Raw genomic sequence first — 27,508 nt, 5'->3', positions numbered from 1 at the left:
GTCGAGACCTATATGATGTATATGCGATCCATAGTTGAGGCCCATTGTGATGCATTGGAGGGTCAGGTGATGGAGTCCATTGTGATGTATGTTAGGCCCATGTGAAAGGTCTATCGTGGTGTGTATTATGCTATTGAGAGGGACCCATGGTGTTGTACGTTTGGCCCTTGCGTGAGGCCATGGGTCCACCATTCCTTGGGGGACAATGTTGGTTAAATGTCCACATTGTTGTGATTGATTGTCGATGTCGGATATTGATACTGATTATGAGTACGTGACTGCATAGCATCATGATCATGCCCATATGCATCATTTGCATGTTTGTTATGAGATGTGGTTGACCATTGCATATGCCATTGGGCAGGATGTTATGAGACTCCCTGATAGGCGGAGGTTATCTCACATGAGCGCACGATATGCGCAGGATTTATGCATGACTGGATTGTATGACTCATGCATCTTACATTATGATTACTGTACGCCCTAGCAACATCAGGGCCGTAACCTCCGCAGGCATATCGTGGATGGTCAAATGGGACACTGAAAATCTGTTCTACATGGGGTGTTATAGATATCCCTGGGTGAAAATCTCTAAACCCTCTTGGTTCCAGAGGTTGCTTTAACGTCTAGACCGAGTGGATGCATGAGCGCATGAGGGCCGTATACCATTAGGCCGCGTCTCCCATTGTATCGTGGTCGGTTGGAAGGGGGTACGGCCTCACCTGCCCGAGAGGAGGGGGCAATGCTAGGCTGAGTCTGACCAGCTCGAGGAATGGGTCCGCTATTGACAAGCTGGGCCCGATATTGGCAGGTGCATAGTGAGGTCTCTTTCACTCACCTTGTTGCGCGCGATGGGGCGGCAATCTGGTTTAGAGTGAATAGACCCCGGTGATTTTCCAGAGAGTAACCGTACCGATATGTGGAGTTATTGAGCAGGAATTGCATATTCATTCATTCATTCATTATCCACTCGGGTTGGTTGTGCGTAACTATTTTCTACGTGTACCTTCGCATGGCGAGGATTTCGGTTGGGCGCGCGACTAACCTGAGATCAGGAGTTTACCACATTGAGTCTGACTATCCAAATTTAGGTATGGGACTGATTTGGATAGAAGTTGTCACGCCCCAAACCTGAAAATCGGATTCACAGGAATCACGATCGCCAAGTCCGGTGCCGACAGCCTCCGTAGTACCCCATTCTCGGCTCCTAACGTCCATACGCCAGATTCCGATCCTGGGATCCTACAAGGAGGATTTTTTTATTTTTTATTTTATACATTTAACTCATAATAAGCATAACCACAAGATTACCCAATTCACAAAGGCAACATCATCATCACATATCCATTAATATAATTATTTGAATACAATGCTGAAAGGGAAATACATGAATCGAAAATCAATCTCCAAAAGACCGCTGCATACTCCAAGCTCAACACTGCTGTAACCTAACATCACCTGCACTCATCTATCGTGCATAAGCTTATAGAAAGCTTAGAGGGTGGTGTAAGTGTGTGTACAAGATAAGTGCCAAGTATTCAACGCAATGACATAATCATACAATGTTGAAATAAGCACAAGGTCATGAATCATACATTATCAGAATAAGCGAAAATACTGACAAGTCCATGAGTCAAACAATATCAGAATACTACAGATCAACTATATAAATGAAGAATTAAAGAGAGCCAAATATCAGACGCCGAGAGTATAATGCAATATGTATATCCTGCTAAGTCCGTCTAGGCCATATAAGTGCAGAAACATAGTAACCAAAATGCTAAGTACTGCGGATGCGATGTGATATGCGGTGCGAATGAAATGACCATGCTGGAGTGTGAAGTCGGGATGATAGTATGTAGTATCGCAGGCTACGGGGTCCACCGCAAGGGACTTCTATCCAAACCAGTCCCATACCTAAATTTGGATAGTCAGACTCAATGTGGTAAACTCCTGATCTCAGGTTAGTCGCGCGCCCAACTGAAATCCTGGCCATGCGAAGGTACACAACAATTAGTTGCGCACCACCAGCCCGAGTGGATAGTGAATGAAACAAATGCATGAGTATGCAAGTCCTACTCAATAAGTCCACATATCAGTACGGTTCTTCTCTGAAAAATCACCGGGGTCTATTATACTACAAACCAGATTGCCGCCCCATCACTCGCAACAAGGTGAGTGGAAGAGACCTCACTATCCGCCTGCCAATATCGGGCTCGGCTCGTCGATAGCGGACCCATTCCATGAGCTGGTCAGACTCAGCCTAGCATTGCCCCCTCCTCTAGGGCAGGTAAGGCCGTACCCCCTTCCAACTGACCATGACACAGTGGGAGACGAGGCCTAACGGTATACGGCCCTCACGCGCTCATGCATCCACTCGGTCTAGACGTTCGAGCAACCTCTGGAACCAAGAGGGTTTAGGGACTTTCAACTAGGGATATCTATAGCACCCCATGTAAAACAGATTTTCGGTGTCCCAATTGGCCATCCACGAATACCTGTGGAGGCTACGGCCCTGATGTCGCTAGGGCGTACGGTGGTCATGTCACACAAATGCAAGATGTATGAGTCACACAGTCCAATCATGCATCAATCCTGAGCATACCGTGTACTCATGTGAGATAATCTCTACCTATCAGGGAGTCTCATAACAACATGCCCAATGTCATATGTAATGGTCAACCACATCTCATAACAAACATGCAAATGATGCGTATGGGCATGTATCGTGATGCTATGCTGTCACATACTCATAATCGGTATCAATAACTGGCACCGACAATCGACATCGAAAATGTAGACAGTTAACCAACATTACCCCCAAGAGTGGCCCACATAGAGCCTAACATATAGTGGACCCATGGCCTCGCAAAGGGCCTAATATACAACACCATGGGCCTCACTCAAGAGCTTAATACACATCACGATGGGCCTTTCATATGGGCCTAACATACATCACAATGGGCTCCATTGCCTAGCCCTTAAATGCATCATAATGGGCCTCATCACATAGGCCTCGACAATCGGCCTCGACAATAAAAAAAAATGGCCTCGACAAACGAAATCGGCCTAAACAATCGGGATCGACACTCGAAATAAGCCTCGACACTCGGTCTCGACAATTGAAATTAGCCCATACAATCAGTCTCGATAAATCAGAATCAGCCTCGATACTCGGTCTCGACGATCGGAATCAGCTCATACAATCAGTCTCGACAAATCAGAATCGGCCTCGATACTCGGCCTTGACAATCGAAATCAATTGATCATCAGAATCAGCAAATCGGTCACGTCGATCGGAATCGGCAATCAGTCCTGACAATCGAAATCAATCGATAATCAGAATCGGCAAATTGCTCACGTCAATCGGAATCAACAAGCGGTCACAACAATCGGAATCGATCGATAATCAGAATCGGCAAATCGGTCATGTCAATCGGAATCGGTCAATAATCAGAATCGATAAATCGGTCACGTCGATCGAAATCGGCAATCGGTCACGACAATCGGAATCGATCGATAATCAGAATCAGCAAATCAGCCACGTCAATCGGGATCGATCGATAATCAGAATCGGCAAATTGGTCACGTCAATCGGAATTGGTCAATAATTAGAATCAACAAATCGGTCACGTTAATCGAAATCGGCAATCGGTCACGACAATCGGAATCGATCGATAATCAGAATCGACAAATCAGCCACGTCAATCGGGATCGATCGATAATCAGAATCGACAAATCGATCACGTCAATTGGCCACGACAATAGGGATCGATAAGAATGAGCTTAACAATGCTTAAGGGAAGGTCACAATGAGGACATCTAACCATCATTGCCCATCAATGTAGACATCTAACCAACATTGCTCCCAAGGAGTGGCCCACATAAGGGATTCATACACAACGTAACGGCCACACATACATCACATCGGGCTTCGCCCATGGGCCTCAAATACATCACAATGGGCCACAACCCATGAGCCTCGAATACACAATAGGTGGGCCTTGCACCTGCGCCTAATACAATCAAGTGGGCCTCATACCTGGGCCTCCAATATACCTTAATGGGTCTCAACCCATGAGCCCCAAATACATCTTAATGGGCCTCGACCTATGGACCCCAAATATATCACAATGGGCCATATCAAATGGGCCACAACGACTACACCATTCATCCATCTATAGAGATTATTTTCGAGCATTATCCAACAATGAATCATATCAAAGGATCATCTGGACCATACCACAAATACCCGTAGCGATAATAATTTTCATAGTTAAATTTCTAGTGGGCCCACCATAGTATTTATTTTTCCATCCATACTGTTCATGAGATCATAAGGACCTGAACAGGGAAGGAAAACAACTATCGTATTGAATTAAAACTTTTGTAACCCAAAGGGGTTTCAAGGGTGGGCGTTCAACACTACTGTTTTATGTAAGGTGGTCCACTTGATATTAGATCTGCCCCCTCAAGCGCAAGGACGAGCTCACCAAATGTATAGACGGTTTGGATAAAACACATGCGGCATGGTGGGCCCACGCCCAATCTGATGGACAGCTTGGATATAGAATACATACATCAAAAAGGGGCCACCGTCCCACCATGTGGACGGTGTGGATAAGACTACACATCACGTGTGGCCCCTCAAATTGGATGGACGGTGTGGATACAGCACACGCATCATGGTGGGGCCGCACGCACGTCGAATGGATAGACAGCAAGGATACATCAAGGCTACACCCGTAAGATGGATGGACGGCTTGGACGTCATGGCTGCTGCACCGTCTGGCAAATGGACGGTGCAGATGCAACATACATCATGGTGCGGTCCACGTAGTGGCCCACCTTAACATATATAATATAATATAATATATTATCATATAATATAATATAATATATTACATTATATTATAATATAACATGACACGGAGAAAGCCACCATCCAGAGAGTCTGACGATCTGGACGGTGCATATAAGATACATATGAGGTGGTGGGTCCACACGTGTGGCCCACCAATATGATATTATTAATATATTATATATTATATACATTATTATATATATACAGATTTATATATAAATATGTGTGTGTGAGAAAGTGCAAGGGCCAGCGTTGAATGCAAAACATGCATCACGGTGGGATCGTCCAGATGAAATGAATGGACGGTTTGGATGAAATACATCCATCAGTGGTGGCCCGATCTGCCACCGTCTAGATGGACGGATGAAGTGGATTATACATACATCACGGTGGGCCATCCAGCAAGTGCTTTTATATGTTAAGCATATCTTCACATGATTTAAGATGGTGTGGGCCACCTAAGTGCCGTAAACGGCTGATTTCTGGGGTGACCCGCTGAATAAAGGAAACCCATCAAATGCACGATATAGATGTTCAACATACATCACAGTGGGGCCCGTGGTGGGGCCGACCGTCCCACCCTGCTGGGACGCTGGACGCTGCTTGCTGCAGCATCCGGAACAGCAACTGCGTCAGAATCTTGCTCCCCCCCCCCTTTTTTTTTTATTATAAGAAATATTTCATAGGTGGGGCCCACATCAATAAAATCCACACCGACCATTGGTCCCCCCGACTCATAACAGATCTAACGAGACTAATATACATTATTTTTTTGACGTAAAGAAACATCACAGCGGGCCTTAACAGTTTAAATCACCCAAAATCACTATTTTCTATATTATGGCCCACCAGAGATTCGGATTGGCTTCATTTTTCGGCTCAACGCCTCAAATGAGCTAAGAAATAGGATGGGCGGTGTGGATCGGATATATACATCAAAGTCAGATCCATGTGTGTGTGGACAGTGTAATGTATAAAATATAAAAATTACGCTAGGCTCCCTGGATGCACAGAGTGCATAAAAAAAAACCACGGTGGTTTCCACCATCTGGGCAGCAAGATGGATGGACGGTGTGGGTGTCACATGTACATCAAGGTAGGTTCCACGTGGTGGGGTCGATGGTTGGACGGTGTAAATAAGGCACATAGATCATGTAGTGCCATGAGGATGGGCCACCACCGTTTGGATCGGGCTGCTATATATGATTTCCTCCGTCAAGGTCTGCCCGCCATGGACAACAATGTGGGCTCCCCCAACTGGATCAGGTGGGCCACACACACACATCAGGTGGGCCACACCTTACTATCATCAATACCATTAAAAAAAAGGTAAAGAGGGAGATAAAGGGAGAGAGATCGGATGGTGGAGGGACCTTGCCACTATGGGCCCCTCGATACAAAGCATACATCAAGATGGGTCCCACCATATATGGGCCCTCAAATCATCAAAATCACATAAATCAAACTCTAGAAGAACACCCACCTCAAGATCTCTTTGTCCTTCTTCCATCAACGCGTTTTATAGCTCCACAGAACGTGATCTAACAGTTGAGATGAGGCTTTGATGGTGGAGATGGGAGGTAGAAGTGGGCCACACAAAGCTCTCATGATGTTTGGAAATGCCTTGGACATTGGCTTCTCTCCTTGGGTTGCTTGGAATGAGAGAGAAAAGAGAGAGAGAGGTGATGTAAGAGAGAGGGAGAGATGGGTGTGATGGGTGAAAAGGTGAGTGATGAGTGTACTTTGTGTAAGAGAGTGTTGACTTTAGGGGTTGCTTGAGGATGGGGTGGTGTGTACTTGACATGAGGTGTGATTGATGGGATGGATGGGACATGATTTGAAATTTTTCTTGGATTTGTAAATGCGCGGCGTTTTCCTCGAACTGAACGCGGGCCCACATCTCCTGGCTAGGGTATCGCCTCAGCGCGCGAGATGCGTTATCGGAACCGCGGCGACGGCGCGGTCGTTAGGGTACAAGTCTCGGGTTGAGCCGACTCTGATTTGCAGGACTCGGCTTAGGATCGCGCGCAAACGTTGGATAAGGGTCGAAGGTTGCGAAATTTGATCGGGAGGATCGCAGGAACTTACGGAACGGTACGGAGTAGGACACAGGCCTTACAGAAGTCCCTTGTGATGGACCCCGTAGCCTGCGATACTATGTACTATCATCCTGACTTCACACCCACCATGGTCATTTCATTTGCACCGCATATCACATTGCATCCGCAATACTTAGCATTTTAGGTTGCTATGTTTCTGCATTATACGGCCTAGATACGACTGATGGTATTTGTGGACTCATCAGGATTTGCATATTGCATTGCATCATCGGTATCTGATATTTGGCTTGCTGTCTTCGATTGCATAGCTGATCTGCATTGCTTCATCAGTATATGATATTGTTTTCATTATATCTCCGCATCGCATAGCCTGGATAAGGCTAATGGTATTTATGAGCCTATCAGTATGTTTTCGCATTACTCTGATGTCGTATGATTCATAATCTTGTTAATATTTCTGCTTACTTTGGTATCGTATAATTCATGACCTTGTTAATATTTCTGTTTACTATGATTATTCCTAATCTGGTCAGTATTTCTACTTATTCCGATATTATACGATTTATGGATTACCAGTATTTTCGGTAATGTATGATGATGACATTATATTGAATACTTGGCACTTACCTTGTGCACACACTTTCACCACCCACTAAGCTTTCTATAAGCTTATGCACAATAGATGCGTGCAGGTAGCGTTTGGTCGCAGCAGCGTTGAGCTTGGAGCGTGCAGCGGTCTTCTGGAGCTTGATTTTTTTTCATTATGTATTTCCCTTTCAGCATTGTACTCAAATGATTATATTAGTGGACATGTGATGATGATGTTGCCTTTGTGATTCGGGTAATCTTGTGGTTATGCTTATTGCGAGTTAAATGTACACAAAGAAAAAAAAATTCTCCTTATAGAATCTCAGGATCGTAATCTGGCGTATGGACGTTAGGAGCTGAGAATGGGGTACTATGGAGGCTGTCGGCACCAGATTCGGCGATCGGGATTCCTATGAATCCGATTTTCGAGTTTGGGGCGTGACAAAATTCTCATAAGATAGTATGAGCACATCCTCCCTTATCCTGAATTTGAAATTTTTTTATGACATTTGATTAAAAAATTATTATTAGTACTTTAAGAGTCGATCCTTAAAACTCTCTCTATAAGAATATCTCTACCAACTCAACTATTGATTTGTTTTTATTTTTTATTTAAAAATAAAAATTTTAAATATTTATTTTAATTTTTTTAATGCACTAAAATTTATGGTTGTTACAATGGGTGCAATGCATGTGCACATATATCAATATATGCGCATATGCATAATGCACCTTGGAACACCTTACGCATGTAATAAGAAATAAAAGGGAACAAGTTCTTTTTGTTTATTTTACTTGAATTACATATTTGCTTTATTTTGCATATGCGGCCCGATCAATTCCGTCCATTAGGTTATAAGGACCAAAATATGGAAAACCTCCAAAAATTAGGCTAAATTAACATTTTGGTAGGCTATAATATGCAAAATAGAATTCATAATGCATTCGTTGTTGGAATATCCATCGAGGCCGTAGGGAGTTCCGATCGAGATACCAATTATTTTGACCATTAAAAAATAATTGTGTGGACCAATGAACAACTCGGATCTTACATAGACAGATAGGAAGGTTCGAAATAAGAAATGTATATGTTTTAATGGTTGAAGAACGGTCAGTGTTGTTCATGGTGGTATGACCAACCAGAATAACAAATCTATCTCATTTTCTTACCAATGTCCTAAAATGATATTGGTAAAATAGTAAATGGGATCGATCTTATGCACACATATTATGTATGGACCATCATGAGAAAAGTATAATAATATAAAATGGGCGCAAAAACACTCCAACGTACAAAATTGAAGTTGATCTATTTACGGTATTGGAATTAGTCCGGATTAATGGGCCTTATATCTGGGGCTTTCTTGATGTAAGTATCAAATTCGTACCGTCTAATAATCTTGTCACTTAATAAGAGACATGTGGTTGAAAATTTTATTTAAAAGAAAACTCACGTGGACCACAACGCCTTAAACAGTGAAAATTAAATTGTCACTATTGAGTATTTGTGTGGGCCACAAAAGTGTTGTTTTGAGGAGATTATTGGGCTCGTCCTTTATGAGGAGATTACCCATCTCACTCATGGTTTAGATCATCATGAGACCTATTTAAAAAATTAAATAAATAAATAAGTATATAAAAATAAAGTTTGGTTTCCAGCGTTGAAACCAAGTGCGGTTTCTAGCGTTAGAAACCATCTCGAGTCATCAGATTTTAGACCCACAGTGATATATGTATTGTATCCATTCCATCCATTTGATTTGGAAGGTTACTGTGGGTTAAGAGTGTAAATTTAAGAAATATCCAAAATGTGTGCGACCCATACAAAAAGAAAAAATGGTAGTTGTACAATAATTGTTTAGGGTATTACAAGTCCCACAAATTTCATATTGGATTGAAATTTCTTCCCAATGGTCAATATAGTAGTAGTAACCATATAATCAGTCTACATCCCTATAAGTAGGACCCACAGAAAAAAAATGTGTTAGATATATGTATAATTTAATATATTTCAGCATTCAAATGCACAATAAAACTTATATAAGGTACATGCATGTTTAGGACAAAACATACATAGGCTAAATTATGTATCATTATGGCAAGCTATTACAAGATCCAAGTCATTCATATGGTGGGTCATCTTATAAGATATCTAGCCTGACCTTTTTTACTGAAATATCAGATAAGATAAACCCTATCTATTAGGTATGTTACCTTGTAAAACCTAAGTATCACTCTCATATATTATCTTAATTAGTAATCAAAACAAATCAAATGCTTTATGAACTTTATATTTTTTTAATATTATGGTGTACTGCATATGGATTATTTATAGGTATTCTTTAATCTGCACCATTGGATTTCTCCCTAAATCATCAGGTGAGTAATCCCAACATGTTTCCTCTCCATATGATTAAAATAATTTGTTGTTGTGACTAACTTGATTGAATTGGTTATGAGCTGATTAGTGCTGAGATATTCTTGGATTATAAACATGTGAAATGCCTCTCACAAGGAGAGATGTATGTGACTGTTGATATGTTTACTGTTGCATCAAACATTCATGCCTGGCATCGTTAATACTCTTGTGCGATTACCTAAGGGACAGCCCATTGTACCCACTAGAAGCCCACTATATTTGGAAGCCTGCCCAATGGAGGGGTGCGGGCCTTGCCCATGCCTACCAACTATAGAAGCCTGCCGAGTGCAGATGCGGGTTGTCGATATCCAACTCAAGCAAGTGGATGGTTTTTATTTATACCCACTTGATGCATCATCAATACCATTTACAATATTCACTTTAATTACATTATTTGTATAGTATTTTTTATTTTTATGTTTTATTTGTATGTATTATTTTAATTGTATCATGCACTATGATGGGTTCACTCATTGGGCCGGCCAGCTGACGGTTTATTGATGGAAAAACCGTACAAATGGAATTAAAGCAGATACAATAACTCAAGAGCAAGAACAGGAAGCCAAACCAATGGATGATCCAAAGGATCAGTGGCCATATTTAATCAAAGACGAGATTACTTTGTTGGATCATTAGAATAACTAAATGGAACATATATTTCCTATTATTATTTTATTTTTGTTTTTAAATGACTTCAAATTTAGATTTATTTATTATTATTTTTTTAAAATAACATGATGATTCTAATGACTTATTAAAAATCTTAATTTAGTTTTAACTTATGTTCTTGATTTTTTTTTTAATGTGTGGTGGTGAATGTTTGTGAATGGATTAAGTTGATATGAATGTATTAATGGATGTTAATGCGAACATAGAATTCGAATTATATTATGCCTCTATTAAATAAGGTGACTCACTGATTTAAGTACACTCAAGTCTAAAGTGTGCACACTCAGTACCTGAATTTCGGAGCGTGACACACATGGCCTGCAGGACGTGGATTAGATACTGAAGTGACGTCACCAAGTTCTGTGGGGCCCACCATGATGTATGTGTTGTATCTACACCGTTCATCCATTTGGATAGATCATTTTAAGGCATGAGACGAAGAATGAGTCAGATCCAAATCTGGTGTGGACCCCACCACAGAAAACAGTGGGGGGAGGGACGCCCACCGTTGAAACCTTCCTAAGGTCCACTATGATGTTTATCTGAGAGCCAACCTATTTATAAGTTAAGACAGACATGAAAGAAGGGGAAAAACAAATTTCAGCTTGATTAAAAACTTTTGTGGCCGTTAGAAATTTTTAATGGTGGGCGTCACTCTCTCCACTGTTTTCTGTGGTAGGGTCTACTCGAGCTTTGGATATGACTCATTCTTTGTCTCGTGCCCTAAAATGATATCTCCAAATGGATGGACGGTGTGGATACAACACATACATCATGGTGGGCCCTACAGAACTTGGTGACGTCACTTCAGTAGCGAGTCTGGCTACTCAACCTGTCATATCTAATCCGCGTCTGTGCCTGCATGGCACCTATGTGAGAGATCCAATCCATTCATCTTTCATTACGTTAGTCCACCTTCTACATGTTTTCCCAAAAAGAAAATCAGCTATTAGCATGTGGGCCTCAGTATTAGAACACATCATGTTGATGGGTTGAGAAAAATCTTCATGCCTATGGTACCACGTTAGCACATATGTGGCATGTACATGAACTTCATGGCCCATGCATGGCTGGTATCTTAGCAATGCTGATTAGGGCGGTCAGTGGGCCAGGTAGTTTCAACGGACCTTCTGGGTTGGCTCATATTAGTCCGGGTTTGGGGTGGTATATCAGGTCCAATGGTCAGGCTCGGGCTTAAACCAGAAGCCCAAATGTAAATTGGGCTCGACTCGGGCTAGCACCTCAAAGGTCCATAAACCCATCCCAAATTGATAAGTCTTTTCTGAACCTAATGTTTCCCATTTTCTTTAATTTTTTCCCTCTCTCACACACATGAGGCACACAAAAACATCATTTATCGACAAAGATATTCAGGATCGAGGCGGCTCGGACGGACTCGGGCTGGACTATTTCAGCCTGTCACGGCCCCTGCTAGATTTGGGCTTAGGCTTAGAGTTACAGTCCAGGCTTGGAAAGACTCGGCCCATTGACAACCCCGCTACTGAGTAATAAAAATTTTAAAGAGGGGTTTTAAGATACTAAGGCCCTGTATGACATTCAATGCACAGGCACTTATGGATTATGCATGTGGCATATATTAATTCATATAAATTTAGCTGAATTAAGTCCTCTATAGCCAACTCACAATCCGGTGATAGTGGTTGAACAATCGTAGCCACTGGTGATGCTTGTTTATGGAAGCAGAACCTTGGGATATTTTTTCTTTAACTGTCCAATAAATGTTCACAAACATAATACTTAGAGGACGGAATAATCATAATTTTAGATTAATGATCCGTCTACACCAGGTACTATAATTTGGACGGTTTAATTTCACTTTGTGTACCATATTTACAATTTCTAAGTGCCTACACGCTTGCCATCCATCATACTTTTTGAAAGTATCAAAGTCTTTCAAGTGTATTGCCTTATACACCCACTAAGGATATCCCTTGCATGACGTGGCAAAAGCTTTATATGGTACAACTGATGTATGCCTTTTATCCACGTATTCCATTCATTTCCAGCTCAATTTAGAGCACAAGCCCAAAATTGATTCAGATCCAAAGCTCAACTGCACCACACAACAGAAGAAAAGGAAAAAAAATTAAAAAAATTGTGGAGATTTAACGGTTACTGTTTAAAACTTTCTAAGGCCAACTATGATGATTTAACTGTCATCCAACCTGTTAATAAGGTTGCACAGACCTGAATAAAGCAAAAACACAAATATAAACTTGATCCAAAACATCTATGGCCCCAAGAAATTGTCAACGGTCACAAATGCCTGAATGAAGTTTCTCTCCAACCCATTCATGAGATTTTAATATTAGAGCTTATACACTAATTGATTTAGAATTTCTTTTTGGAAAAACATGTACAAAGTTTGACTAACCTGATGGATGGATTAGATCTCGCATATACGCTGTCAGGGGAAAATATGGGCTGACCTCTAAAGAGGCGGACTCGGCTCAACCGATTGAGTGGACACGTCTAGGTAGGAACACCTCCGACCCCAGTTGAGGAAAGCGCGACTCAGCCAATTGGGCGGACTCGCCATAGCAGGTCGGACGACAAAGGCCGATGAGCTAAACCTCGCCTCGTCGATGACAGCTCGTCTAACCCGGTCTGGTAGTAACTAGAGTTCGACTCCCAAGTTCTGCTTTCGCATCAACTCGAAACCCAAAAGAAGTCATTACACATTCCATCCATTAGCTCCGACTAGGATCAATTCACCCATGAGCTTGGATTGTCGCAAGTGAGACTTAGATTTCAGGGTCAGCTTGGATGAGAGCATGATCAACGATCACTTTGAGGAATCAACGCCAGTAACATACGTGAGGAGTGGTTTCCGGCTCACGATCAGAAGGTAACCGTCAATATTAGCACGAGCATCATTCAAGCCTAATGGCTATAATCATGTTGAGGATGACAGACACGATCATTCCAAATAAAATGTATAAACATGAGGCATATCTACAGGAACCGGTATACAATATCTGATACCCTAAGCCTACACTACACTACTTAGACCCAGATTCCTAACCTGACTTTCACATCAAGGGTCCCCTACTCTAGTCAGGGTTTCCTTTGTCCTTCTTTTGTGTAAGCTAATAGGGCTCGGTTCAAGTGCTCGGAGCTCAGCGAAAGGTGAATTGGATTTTAGCATCAACATACACCATGCTGGCACATGTGTGGCATGGCATGTACACCAATTTTATTATACATGCATGTGCTCTAGCGTGACTCTATTTCTTTATCATCAGTGTCCTGTCTCTATCTGCTTCAAAAAAATTGGTATATATGTCATTTTATCCTCAATTTTGGTGAATATGAAAGCGGAAAGCGAGTCATCCTCAGTTTCGAGGCAAGTTTTGGTAAATATGAAAGCTGAAAGAACGTTTTTGGAAAGTGGCATTGGTGAGGAAATTTCGGTATATACCCCTTTTATTTCGTCCAATGCGGGGATACCGCTTCGTGTCTATGAAATCCGTACCGTCCATCAGGTATACCATTCTTTGCTTGGCCTTGACCCAAAATTTATAACCGTCTTGTGTTGAAGGCACAAGAGATGCATGTGCCATCATTTCTCATTGGTCCAAGTCTGCTGATGACATCAACTTACATCAGCTGAGAAAATATAAAGAAAATAAAGATTTTTACACAAAATTCCTCAAAATGCTAGTTTTCAGAAAACATCCTTTCAACTTAAATATTTACAAAATCATGTATCCCTGGCACACATGCGTGTACTATAAAGTTTCTGTACGTGCCACACATGTGACAGCATAATGCATGTGTCCGAGATTTAATCTATGGGAAATTGACCGTTCTCCCTCGAAGTTTGGGCAAATTACCTAGAAGGCTACGACACTCCATATATTCCCTAAAGGGCGTTCTGACAGCTTTTGGAGTTTGTTTCAGACGAAAATGCCCCTGACCTATTCAGTAGTTGCACGGTTTTTTAAGGACTAAGAAGTTACGTGGTATTTAATGCCAGTAAAGTGATGTGTACGGAGCCCTCTTTGCGTGTGGGCAAGGACTAAACTCGTGGGCCCCATATTGATGTATGTGTATAATCCATGTCGTCCATCCTTTTTACCATGTCATTTTAGGGCTAGGGCCCAAATATTAGCTTGATCCAGAGCTCGTGTGGGTCACATAATAGAAAATAATGGTGATAATGGAACCCACTATTGAAACTTTCCAAGCTCACTGTGATGTTTGTTAGAAGTGGACATTGCCCAAGTCAGGACTTTTTGGGCCCACGCCGAGCTGACTGACAAGGTGGACAGAACGGATCTCCCCATTATTAGCCTCAGGATATTGTACCAATGGCTATCCTTTCCTTAGTAGCAAAGGAAGTGAACATGTAACAACCGCGACCTAGGAAAACTACGACCCATGACAACTACGACCCATATAACATGATAACTATGACCCTTACTACATTACAATCACGACCCTTACCACATTACAACCATGACCCAGGTATGGGTCGTGGTTTTCATGAGGAAAGGGTCGTAGTTGTCATGAGATAAGAGTGTGGTTGTCATGTTATGCGGGTTGTAGTCTTCATTTTATAAGCCTTAGCAAGGACCGACTAGTGGGGCCTAAATTGATGTATGTGAATAATCTATGTCGCCCATCCTTTTTGTCGTGTCAACCATGACCCTTACCTCATGACAACCATGACCTATTTAACATGACAACCACGACACATATATAATGACAACCACAACCCATATCACATGAGAACCACGACCCCATATTACATGACAATTACAATCCATGACAACCACGACACATGGGATTTTTCATTGATGACTTGGGGTGTACCATTTCTGTCATTGAGCTACAGAGTTGATTGGGTCGTGTATCAGGGGATATCTCTGGCTCTCATGTTATATGGGTCATGGTTCTCGTGTTATATGAGTCGTGGGTTCGTGTGATATGGATCGTGGTTCTCATTTCCTGCTTTCAAATTGCATGACAACCACGACCCATACCTCATGACAACCATGACCCATATAACATGACAACCACAACCCATACCTCATGACAACCATGACCCATATAACATGACAACCATGACCCATATAATATGACAATCACGACTCATATAACATAAGAACCATGACTTATACAACATGACAATTACGACCCACCACCATGTATGTGTTTCATCCATGCCGCCCATCCTTCTTGCCATGTCATTTTAGGACTAGGGCCCAAATATCAGCTTGATGCAGTGGTCGTGTGGCCCATATAATAAAAAATAATGATGACTGTTGAAAGTTTCTAGGCTCACTGTGATGTTTGTTAAAAGTGGGCATTGCCCAAGTTAGGACTTTTTGGGCCCACGCCGAGCTGGCCGACAAGGTCGATGGATCAGATCACCCCATTGTGGGCCTTAAGCTATAATACCAATGGTATGATAGAAAATAAATTGAACACCTTGAAAACCATGATCTATATAACATGGCAACCACGACCCATATAACATGGCAACTACGACCCATGCAAACCACGACCCAAATGGGTCGCAGTTGTATAGATCGTAGTTTTCATGTTATATGGGTCTTAGTTGTCCTGTTATATGGGTCTCAGTTGTATGGATCGCAGTTGTCCTATTATATGGGTTGCAGTTATCATGTCATATGGGTCGCAGTCGCAGTTATCCTATTATTTGGGTCGCAGTTGTCCTGTTATATGGGTCGTAGTTATCCTGTTATATGGGTCGCTGTCGCAGTTATCTTGTTATATGAGTTGCGGTCGCAGTTGTCCTGTTATTTGGTTTGCAGTTATCTTGTTTTATAGGTCGCAGTTATATGAATCGCAGTTGTCATGTTATATGTGTAAGACCCATATCCTAGCCTGTACTGTTCCGTCAAATCTTGCGATCCTTCCCGTCAAATTCCGACAAACTGCGACCGATAATCAAGGTTTGCGCGCGACCCTAAGTCGTATCTTGTAGATTCGAGTAGGCTTAATCCGAGACTTGTACCATTGCGACCCCAATGTCGCCGCGGTTCCAATGCCGTGACTCGCGGACCGATCCGATACCCTGGCAGGGAAATGTGGACCCGCGTTCAGTTCAAAGAAAAACACCGCACTTTTGCAATCCCAAGAGAATCTCTACAACATGTCCCATCAATCAATCACTCTATCAATCAATCACATCATATCATGTCAAGTACAAGAGCAACCCATGCTTCCTTTCTCCACAAGTCAAGCAAACCTCAAAGTCACTCAACTCACCCATCACTCCATCACCCATCACTCTCTCCTTACATCCCATTCTCTCTCTCTCTCTCTCTTTCTCTACACAATTTTCCAAGCAACAAAGGAGAGAAAGAGTGTGGACATCCATGGTTTTTCAAGTGAGAGAAAAGTGAGTTTGTGTGGCCCACTTCCTCTCCCAAAATCTTTCATCCTATCCATTCATTTCTCATCTTCCACCATTAAAGTGACACACAAGAAGCTCGGCTTTCCATCGGACCAAGAAGATCGAACGGTGGGTGCTTCTATAGGCTAGTTTTTATATTTTTATGATGAGCCAAGTGAGTCCTACTGATCGATGGTATGGATCTCACTTTGGACCCTAAGATGTGGCCGATGGCCCACCTTGATTATCATGATCATTCCATGATGGGGTCATTCTCCATGGACCCCACCATGATGTTTACCTTCTAGCTTGAAATGAGGTCATCCAGACCTTCCATCTTGGTGGAGAAGTAATCTCCACCGTTGATTTTTAATTTGGTGGGCCCACATGTGTTGGGACCCACTCGATGTATGATTGGATGCTTGAAAGGGAGGGCCCATAGTGCCGGGGTCCCTCCATCACAGGTGTCCCACTCTCTTTCTCTCTCTCTCCCCTTCTCTTTTTCATTTCCTTTCATGTGATGATGTGGCCGTGTGGCCCACTCGGATGGACCCCACCATGAAGCATGTATTTAAGCCAAGCCATTTGTGGGTGGGGCCCACTTTATATGTGTTGAATCCACACCATCCATCATTTGGTTGCCCACCTGAGCAGGGCCACCTTTTACCCTTGGAAAGACCAGACCGTCCAGCATCCCTGGACGCTGGACGTTATTTGAAAAACACATGTATTAGCTTGGTTCAAAGCTCCTTGGGTGGACCATTTGTAGGCCCCACATGGATGTATGGATCCAATCCACGCCGTCCATCCTATTTACCAACTCATTTTAGGCATTGAGCCGAAATATGAAGCTGATCCAACTTTCGGGTGGGCCATACCTTAGCAAACAGTGATTTTTACCGTTTAAATTCACCTTAATTTTTCTACACGCCGAAAGAAGCCCAATATTGGGCTTGATGGATTTGTTGTTGACTGTAGAATCCATTGGCTGAACTGGATTCAGCTTATGCAGGCTCCACGTACAAAAATCCTCAAGAAATCAAATTTTCAAAGGAAAAGAAAAAAAAATCCATTTTGGCGGGCGGTTAGCAGGACCCACTGTCCCAGCCATGGGCCCCACCATGATATGTGTTTTGTATATCCACATCGTCCATTTTGTAGGCCCCCTCAGGGAAGTGGGCCACCTCAAGAATCAGCCATATTGGAAACTCAGGTGGCCCACGTCAAAGGCAACAGTGTGATTGAACGTCTGCCTTTGAAACCCTTTTGGGTACCCCAGAAGTTTTGGATCAGCGTGAAATTTGTTTTCCCTCTTCATCTGGGTCCACGTGACCTTATCAACGGATTGGATGGTATATCAACGTTATGGTGGGCCCCACGTGGGGACCCACAATGATGCATGTGTTTTATTCCTACCGTCCACAGGCAGTGGACGGTTGGACCCACATGAATGTATGTGTTATACACCGCACCGTCCACGGACGGTGGGACCCCTCCCTGATTTATGTGTTCTACCCACACTGTCCACACTGGACGGTGGGACCCACCCCCACGTGTGGGACGGTGTGTGTGTGTGTGTATATATATATTATATTAGATATAAATTAATATTGTATTATATTATATATAATATTGTATATATTATATATATTATATGTAGATTATATATTATGTTATATATAATATATACTTGAGGATGGGCCTTCATGTGGACCCCCACCATGATGCATGTGATGCATCCAAGCCATCCAGCCCCCTTTGAAAGCTCATTTTATGATATGAGCTAAAGAATGAGTTAGGTCCATAGTTCATGTGGACCCCCACCATGATGCATGTGATGCATCCAAGCCATCCAGACCCTTTGAAAGCTCATTTTATGATATGAGCTAAAGAATGAGTCAGGTCCATAGTTCATGTGGACCCCCACCATGATGCATGGGTTGCATCTAAACCATCCACCATTTGGCAAGCTTGTATTACAAGCTTGAGACTAAAAATAAGATAGATCTATAGTTCAAGTGGACCCCACCTTAGTATATGTATGGGGCCCATTTTGATTTATTTATGGTCGTCTATTGAGGCCCACCTTGGTATGTGTATGAGGCCCGTCTTGATTTATTTGTGGCCGTCCATTGAGGCCCATATGATATGCATATGGCCTATGTGATTAGGCCCATTTTGACGTATTCTAAGGCCCATCTTGATGTAATTTGACCCATCCATTGGGGCTCACCTTTGATATGTGTATGGCCCATCTGTGAGGCCCACCTTTGATATGTTTATGGCCCGTTGTTAAGGCCCACTTGATGTATATGAGGCCTATATGATGTGGCTCATTTGATGTATTTGGAGCCCATGGGTTGAGGCTCATTGTGATGTATTAAGGCCCCTGGGTTAAGGCCCATTGTGATGTATTAGGGCCCGTGGGTTGAGGTCTATTTGATGTATTTGAGGCCCATGGGTCGAGGCCCAATGGGATGTACTCAAGGTCTATTGCATTGTGTGATTCCACCTTGCGTTATGTAATGATATTTATGGGGGGCCATGCCTTGAGAGCAATGTTGGTTTGACGTCCACATTGTAAGAATAATGTTGGTTAAATGTCCGCATTATAACTCTCCCTAGGGCCCATTGATAGGCACATGCTTGTTGTGTGTAGGCCATCAAGGCCCATCTTTATTGTGAGGATAGTTCATCACCATATAAAATGCTTAGTATAACTTCATGATTCATGCCCATATGCATCATATGTATGCCTGATATGAGGAATGTTTTGGGCAGACTATTTACGGGACTCCTCATGAGACGGAGTGCGCACATTATCGTGCCGTATACGCAAGATTGCTGCATGACTGGATAGTGTGACTCATGCATCTCACATATATGTGACTTGATTATTATACGCCCTAGCGACATCAGGGTCGTGGCATCCACAGACACATCGTGGATGGCCAGATGGGACACCGAAAATGCTTGGTTCTAGTATTGTGGGCACGTAGGATGTCCTTAGGTGAAAATCCCAGAACCTCCTTGATACCAGGAGATGCTCTAACGTCTAGGCTGAGTAGAATATGAGCATCGGTACCTATACCATGAGGTCGTGTCTCTTACTGTGTCGTGGTCGGTTGGAAGGGGTGTGGCCTTATCCGCCCGAGTGAGGGGGCTATAAGCTAAGCTAAGTATGACCAGCTCGTAAATGGGTCTGCTATCGACGAGCCGAGCCCGATATTGGCAGACGGATAGTGAGGTCTCTTCCACTCACTGGGCTATGCAGCTAGGGAGAAGGCAGTCAGAGTGGAGTGTAATAGACCCCAGTGATTTCCACAGAGAGTAACCGTACTGATATGTGGACTCATTGAGCAGGAATTACATATCCATTCATTCATTCATTCACTATCCACTCAGGCTGGTGGTGCGTAACTATTTGTTATGTGTACCAACGCATGGTCAGGATTTCGGTTGGGCGCGCGACTAACCTGAGATCAGGAGTTTACCACATTGTGTCTGACTATCCAAATTTAGATATGGGACTGGTTTGGATAGTAGTCCCTTGTGATGGACCCCATAGCCTATGATACTTCGTACTATCATCCCGACTTCACATACAGCATGGTCATTTCATTCACGTCGCATATCACATTACATCCGCAGTACTTAGCATTTTGGGTTATTATGTTTTTGCACTTATATGGCCTAGATGAGGTTGATGGTATTTGTGGCTCGTCAGCATTTGCATATTACATTGCATCCTCAGCATCTGTTATTGTCTTGTTATGTGTTGCATCGCATAGCCTTAGTACGGCTGATAGCACTCATGGACTTACCAGTATATTTCCGCTTACTCTAATATCGTATGATTCATGATCTTGTCAGTATTTTCGCTTATTCCGATGATGTATGATTTATGGGCTTTATGATATACTTGGCACTTATCTTGGGCACACACTTTCACCACCTTCTAAGCTTTTAAAAGCTTATGCACGATAGATGCGTGCAGGTGGCGTTAGGTTGCAGCAGCGTTGAGCTTGGAGTGTGCAGCGGTCCTCTGGAGCTTTGATTTCGATTTATGTATTTCCCTTTCAAGCATTGTATTCAAATATTTATATTAGTGGATATGTGATGATAATGTTACCTTTGCGATTTGGGTAAAGTTGTGGTTATGCTCCATATAAAAAAAATCATACTGAAAATCCTCCTTGTAGGATCCCAGGATCGGAATCTGGCGTTTGCGCGCTGGGAGCCGAGAATGGGGTACTACACAGGCTGTCAACACCAGATTCGGCGATAGGGAATTTTGTGAGCCCGGTTTCCGAGTTTGGGGCGTGACAATATGGGTCGCAGTTTTCCTGTTATATGGGTCGCGGTCACAGTTGTCCTGTTATTTGGGTCGCGGTTGTCCTGTTATATGGGTTGCAATTGTATGGATCGCAGTTGTCATGCTATATGGGTCGCAGTTATCATATTATATGGGCCGCAGTTGTAGTTGTCTTGTTATTCGGGTCGCAGTTGTCCTGTTTTATGCGTCGTGGTTGTATGGATCGTAGTTGTCATGTGATATGGGTCGCAGTTGTTCGGTTATATAGGTCGTGGTTGTCATGGGTAGTGGTTATCCAATCACCATTGTTTTCCTATGGTGTGGTCCACTTGAGATTTATATTCTTTTCATTTTTGGTATAAAACTCTAAAATAATCTGTAAAAATGGATGAATGGAATGGATGTAACACATACATAACATCATAGTGGGCCCACAGAGCACCGACCACCAGCCACGGGGCTGTTAGCGGCGGGAGTAGCCAATCCATTTCCGTCCCGATACGGACATGGATTAGAGGAAGCGGATTGGCCGGTGTACCTCACACTAGCTATATAGTTGCTGTATTGAAGTCAACAAATTATGTGTGTCTGATCACAAGGTATATGTTATATCCAAACCGTCCATCCATTAAGCGAGTTCGTCTTAAGGCTTGATATGAAAAATAAGACAGATATAACTATCAAGTGGTCCACACTGCAAAAAGCAGTGGGAGATTGAACGTCTACCATCCAAACACTTTTTGGGGTCACAGGAAGTTTTGGATCAATATGAAATTTTTTTTTCCTCTTCATTCAGGTTTTTGTGACCTTATGAACAGATTTGATGGAAAATAAACGTTATGGTGGGCCCTACGAATTGTTTAATGGTGAAAATCATTATCTCTGATGCTATTTGTGGTGTGGTCCAGATGATCTTTGATATTATTCATTTTTTTATATAATGGTCTAAAATGATCTCTAAAAATAGATGAACGGTGTAGATATAATAAATACATCACTGTGGGGCCATGTAGCTTTGATCTACTTTTAACCGTTAGTGGAACTCGGAGCTAGAGCGGATTTCCTGGCACGACACGTACCTATAGGGACAGACGACACGTACAGGGCCACGTAACTTTGAACCGTACGCAGTCCTCGCACGACACATACCCACAGGGACGGACGCGGATTGGATGTTGCCTCGTTGAGTAGCGAGATTCGCTACTGAAGTGGCGTCACCAAGTTATGTGGGCCCCAACATGATGTATGTGTTGTATACACACTGTCCATACATTTGAAGAGATCATTTTAGGACATGGTTCAAAGAATAAGACAGATCCAAGGTTGGGGTGGACCCCACTTTAGAAAACAGTGGGCAGAATAACACCCACCGTTGAAACCTTCCAAAGGTCCACCATTATGTTTATTTGAGATCCAACCTGCTTATGTGTTAACGCAGACATGAAAGAAGGGAAAACAAAAATATTAGCTTGATCGAAAACTTTCCACTTTTTAATGGTGGGTGTCACTCTCCCCACTGCTTTCTATGGTGGGATCCTCTCGAGCTTTGGATCTAACTCATTCTTTGTAACATCTCTTGCTATGATCTCTAAAAATAGATGGATGGTGTGGATACAAAATATACATCATGGTGGGCCCACATCACTTGATGACGTAACTTCAGGAAGTCCACGTCCATACATTCGCGAATCCCATCCAGGTAATTGTAGTAAGCGGATTGCCTACTGAGTAACATACGCTACTGTACTAAATAAACTCTATAAGGTCCACCGTCGTTCATGCATTGTATAAACTTCATCCATCCGTTTTATCACGTAAATTTAGGGCTTTAACCCAAATATTAAGCATATCCAAATCTCAAGTGGAACACACCACTGGAACCAGTGTGAATTGAAGTCTACTGTTGAAAAATTCTTAAGACGCAACATAAGTTTTAGATCAAGCTGATATTCGTGTTTTCCCTTCATCCATGTCATTGTGATCTTATGAACCATTTGGATGACAAATAAACATCACTGGGCTTTAGAAAGGTTTCAACGGTGGAAATAAATAATTCCACTGTTTCCTGTAGTATGGTCTATTTTAGCTTTAGATATACTTCAAATTTGGTTTGAACCCCTAAAATGATCTGAAAAATTAGATGGACAGCGTGGATAAAACACATGAATTCATAGTGGCCCCAGCAAAGTTTACTTAATACAATAAGAACGTACTCAGTGCGCAATCCGATTTCGTAATTTTTTTTGGGTTTCTTGGAATGCAGAGAAATTTACGACTGTGGACCCCACCTTTTATCCAGCGGTTTTTTTGAAGCAATAAAAACTTAGAATACGCACTTGGACCTCCTCAACTCCTCGTACGGAGTCAGAATTTCAGGACGAAAATACCCCTCCTTTTGACGGAAACGGATTCGGTACTCCCCCTGCCACCAACTAATGGCGGACGGTCGGTGGTCTGTGGACCCCACCATGATGTATACTTTTCATCCATGCCGTCCATATATTTTTCCAGATCATTTTATGGTATGAGACAAAAAATTAGGTATATCCAAATCTCAACTGTACCACATTACAGGAAACAATTTTGAATGAGCGTCAACTATTAGAAACTCAGGTGGAGCCCACTGTGATGTTTGTGAGAAATCCTCCCCATCTAAGTTCATTCATAGGTCACAAAGACCTGGATGAAGAGGAAAAACAAATTTCATAATGATCCAAAACTTGTGTAACCCCTAAAAGGGTTTCAATGGTAGACGTTCAATTCCCCACTGCCTTTTATAGTGTGATCCACTTGATAGCTAGATCTGTCTTATTTTTCACCTCAAGCCTTAATTCGAGTTCGCCAAATAGATGGATGGTTTGGATATAACACATACCTTATAATGGGACCCACAAAAATCAGTGGGGATTACAATAGGGAAAAAAAAGGAAGCCAGTGAGTTGGGGTCAACCGGGTTGGGACCCGGTCGACCGGGTCAGAGTTGGGTCTATCGCTACGAATTATAACCGTAGTCAAAACTGTAGTGCTATGCACTTTTTTCACTTTTTTATTTTTATTTTTATTATTTTTATTTTTTACATGGAGAACGTTTTTCCCCTTACATTTTTCTAAAATACATAATTATGTAAGTATGTATATATAAGTATATAAAAATATTTTTCTATCTTTTAATTCATTTCTTTGTCTATTTATTTAACAAGCATATCTCCTAAACCAGAATGATTTACTTAACTTACCACATATGATTTTGGGGTAGGAGAAGCTAATTTAGCCAATCAACTTAGTTATTTTCCAAGATTCCATCGGGTCATTGGTCGAAAATCCATTTCATCCAGTTCGTGGTCAATTTGAATCACTTCGTGGTCAAACTAGAAATTCAGCGGGGCAAACATGAAATTGAGCAAGGCAAACATGAAATTGAGCGGGGAAAACTAGAAAGAACTTCATTTTTGTTATATTTCAATATAGGACTTATTACATTAGTTTATTATATTTCAATTACGTGCTAATATTTTTGTTATTACATTAGTTTGTTATTTCAATTACGTGCTAATATTTTTGTTATTACATTAGTTTATTATATTTCAATATAGGACTTATTTTTGTTATCTATGATTTTATTAATTATATACATGATTATTCATCATAAAGAACTTCATTTTTTCCTTTAAAAAACTAAGCTAAAATATAGGACTACTCCTTTAAAAAGTCATGTAGCATAGCACGCAGTCTATTTGGTAGAGAGAAATCCGGCATATCTTGTTAGCTTGAGTCCTTGGAAATGACGTGGACAAATGAGACCCGACATTTGCCCTGCTATTTTTCTTGTTTTCCCTGCTGTTTTTTTAGTTTGCCCTGCTCATATTTCAATTTGCCCCACTATTTTTCTAGTTTGCCCCGCTCATATTTCAATTTGCCCCGCTGTTTTTCTAGTTTGTCCCGCTGTTTTTCTAGTTTTCCTCGCTCATATTTCAATTTGCCCCACTATTTTTCTAGTTTGCCCTGCTCATATTTCAGTTTGTCCCGCTATTTTTCTAGTTTGCCCTGCTCATATTTCAATTTGCCCCGCTGTTTTTCTAGTTTGCCCCGCTCATATTTCAGTTTGCCCCGCTGTTTTTCTAGTTTGCCCCGCTGTTTTTCTAGTTTGCCCTGCTCATATTTCAGTTTGTCCCGCTATTTTTCTAGTTTGCCCCGCTCATATTTCAATTTGTCCCGCTGTTTTTCTAGTTTGCCCCGCTCATATTTCAGTTTGCCCCACTGTTTTTCTAGTTTGCCCCGCTCATATTTTAATTTGCCCCGCTATTTTTCTAGTTTGCCCCACTCATATTTCAGTTTGCCCAACTGTTTTTCTAGTTTGCCCCGCTCATAATTCAGTTTGCCCCGCTCATATTTCAGTTTGCCCTGCTGTTTTTCTAGTTTGCCCCGCTCATATTTCAATTTGCCCCGCTGTTTTTCTAGTTTGCCCTGTTGTTTTTTTAGTTTGCCCTGCTCATATTTCAATTTGCCCCGCTATTTTTCTAGTTTACCCCGCTCATATTTCAGTTTGCCCCGCTGTTTTTCTAGTTTGCCCCGCTCATAATTCAGTTTGCCCCGCTTATATTTCAATTTACCCCACTGTTTTTCTAGTTTGCCCCGCTCATATTTCAGTTTGCCTCGCTGTTTTCATGGTTGCCTAACTCATTTTCATGTTTGCCCCACTGAATTTCTAGTTTGCCTTGCTCAATTTCATGTATGGCTAAAAGTTGAGCGGGTTTAACCCGACCAACCCGACATTGGGTTGGGCTCGGGCAGGATGTATCGGGTCCAATCTCCAGCTTGGGCGATACAAACACCAACCCGATAAAACTTAGGTTGGGTTGGGTTAGGGTTGAGCACCAACCCGCCCGACTTTCAGCCCTAATTTCATGTTTGCCCTGCTCAATTTCATGTTTACCCCGCTAAATTTCTAGTTTGCCTCGCCGAATTTTCAATTTGACCGCGAAGTGATTCAAATTGACCACGAACTGAATGAAATGGATTTTCGACCATCGAACCGTTGGAATCTTGGAAAATAACTAGGTTGGTTGGCTAAATTTGCTTCTTCTACCCCGAAATCATATGTGGTAAGTTAAGTAAATCATTCTAGTTTAGGAGATATGCTTGTTAAATAAATAGATAAAGAAATGAATTAAAAGATAGAAAAATATTTTTATATACTTATATATACATATTTACATAATTATGTATTATAGAAAAATGTAAGGGGGAAAATGTTCTCCATGTAAAAAATAAAAATAAAAAAATAAAAAGAGAAAAGAGAAAAAAGTGCATAGCACTACAGCTATGGCTACGGTTATAATCCGTAGCGATAGGCCAAGCTCTGACCCGGTCGACCGGGTCCCAACTCATTGGTTTTGTTTTTAAGTAAGCCGGCCTATGGCTACGGATTTAGCGGCCTCTATGGCTACGGATTATAACCATAGCCATAAGTACCACGAATCCGTAGCCATAGGTACCTTGGTCCAGGGACCTGATAAACTAGGCCAGCTAGTTGGGGTCGACCGGGTCGGTTGTCTTGCCCACTTATTTTTTTAGATTTGTCTCATTTTTTGTCTTATATCATAATGAGAGTAGTCAATTCATTTTTTTAGATTTATCTCATTTTTTGTCTTATATCATAACGAGAGTAGTCAAAATGAATTGACATGAGACCCACATAACTTTCCATAGTAAGGAATTCCTACCCTAAGTTGTCGTGGGCAATCTGCATCCCTTTGGATTATAGGGAATTCATCTAACCCTAGGTTACAGGCAAGTTGCATAACTTTTAGACAATTTAGTTTGTATATGCCTCAATTGAGTTTCAAAACTCAAGATAAACTCAACTCGACTCGAACCACTAGCTCGAGTCGAAAGCTTTGGCAAACAAGCCAAGCCTTAATGTTGAGCTCGAGGGCAAGCTCGAGCTCGAGCTCAAACTCGAGTATAGCATGGACGAGTCAAGCCGAGCTTGGCCCACCTCGACTCGACTCAGCTTGATGTATAACCCTATTTATAGATAATGTGCAATAGTTAGGCCTCAAGTCCAGTTTAGGCATGATTTTGCTGGCATGTGAGTGGTGTAATCATGCATCAGTGAGCTATGCCCTATTCTCGGCAATAAATACTCGAACATGTCCTATTTCACTCGGTATTGGATAGTGACATATTTGCATACATGCTTAGC

This window comes from Magnolia sinica, chromosome 1, assembly GCF_029962835.1.
Source record: "Magnolia sinica isolate HGM2019 chromosome 1, MsV1, whole genome shotgun sequence".
Lineage (NCBI taxonomy): Eukaryota > Viridiplantae > Streptophyta > Magnoliopsida > Magnoliales > Magnoliaceae > Magnolia > Magnolia sinica.
This window is presented reverse-complemented; position numbering follows the sequence as displayed.